Below are 1,887 nucleotides of genomic sequence, written 5' to 3' on the forward strand. Positions count from 1 at the left end.
GAGTTTCTTCACGCGTTACTCATTTATGTGTCCCATTCGACAATGCCATAGATAGGTTTGATCTTTGTCACCAACCTTTATTCTCTTATTATTCACGTGTAATACTTCCGTGGTTTGATCTAAGATGTAAATTCCATTCATGGAAACTGCTTTGCCATAAATCATTTCATTGAAAGAGAAAATACAGCTATTATCCTTTATTAAAAATGCAAAACCGTCTTTAGCAAGTACGGAAACTGAAATAATGTTCTTAGACAAACTAGGTACGTTGTAACAGTTATATAAAAATAACTCAAAACCACTAGGGAGTTGGATTACGTATGTTCCCTTCGAGACAGCAGCAACTCGTGCTCCATTCCCGACTCGCAGGTCCACATCACCTTTTTCGAGAGGTATGATGTTCTTTAGGCCCTGCAAATGATTACACAGATGAGAACCACAACCAGTATCTAGTACCCAAGTTCTGAAACTTGCATGGTTAATCTCAATCGTATGAATATAAGAAGACATACCAACAGGAACGACGTGGCCTGCTTTGATGTCCTCACGGTACACGGGACAGTTCCTCCTCCAATGTCCAGTCCTGTGACAATGGTTGCACTCAATGTCACCGCCCTTGCTCTTTGCCTTACCCTGTAAGCCACTAGTCTCACCAGGCGCACTCTTACCGTTTCCTGGCTTCTTAAACTTTGGCTTACCTACAGCTAGGTCGCCATGAGTCTTGCCCTTACCTTTACCCTTGTTGAAAATCGTGAGAACATCCTGCTTCATGCTCCCACTCAATTTCATATCCTTCTCGGTCTGTACGAGAAGGGAGTGTAGCTCATGAGGACTCAAGTCATTCATATAGTAGTTCGCCCTGAAAAGGGCAAAACCATCGTGAAGAGAATGAAGCATTCGGTCTATGACAATGCTCTCACTGAGTTTACAATCAAGTGCCTCCAGCTTCTCGACATTCTCAATCATGTGAAGAATGTGTGGGCTAACCGGTTGGCCCTTCTGGAGTTGCGCATCAAAGAAGCAACGGGTGTGCTCATAAGTAACGATTCTCGGTGCCTTTGAGAACTCGTTAGTGAGCGTGGTGAAAATCTTGTATGCACCCTGAGCAATGAAGCGTCTCTGCAAATTGGTTTCCATTGCAAAGATGAGTACGTTCTTTATCGCACCCGCTTCCATAACGAAGTCACTATAAGCAATTGACTCGCTGACTCCTGCATTGGGACCTGGGTTGACCGGTATTGGCTCAGTTAAGTACTTGAGCTTACCGTCCGCAATGGCAGCATTCCGTAGTGCCGCCTCCCAATCCGCAAAGTTGGACCCATCATTCTTCAGTCGAGTGGACTGATTCATGTGGTCCATGAAAGCTTTCAGCCAGGACTCGCGTCCAAGTGTGGCACTAGGCATTGGGATTGCGTTATTTCCAGCCATTTAGTTGTAACAGTATTATGAAAATATACGTGTTCTACACTGCGAGAAGAAGAATAAAAATAATAAGCATGTGCATCGTTTATATTTTTAAGTCTAATGAACTATTGTCATAACGCGGAGACTCAAAACATTTATACAATTGACCTCCCTCAAGAATTATATAAATGATCCCAAGACTCAATTCTCTGTAAATTGATAAGCTAACCTTTTAGCTAATTCTACCGTTAGAATTCTTGGTCGATAAATTTCTGTAAATTCTATCTTTAGTCCATCATAATCACGAGAAACTCTTCGGACTATAATGTTGAGGTAAACTAAGTCAACACAACTACTTACCCAACGTAGAAGGGGTCATATTATGCCTACCGACGAAGAAGGGATTCATAGTTGTTTGCCCTTATAAAGACTAGTCTCAATTTCCGTTTTAGAGGAAGATCTCATCAACTTTATTTTAATTCA

The sequence above is a fragment of the Silene latifolia genome, chromosome Y (genome assembly GCF_048544455.1).
Source record: "Silene latifolia isolate original U9 population chromosome Y, ASM4854445v1, whole genome shotgun sequence".
NCBI classification, from domain to species: Eukaryota; Viridiplantae; Streptophyta; class Magnoliopsida; order Caryophyllales; family Caryophyllaceae; genus Silene; species Silene latifolia.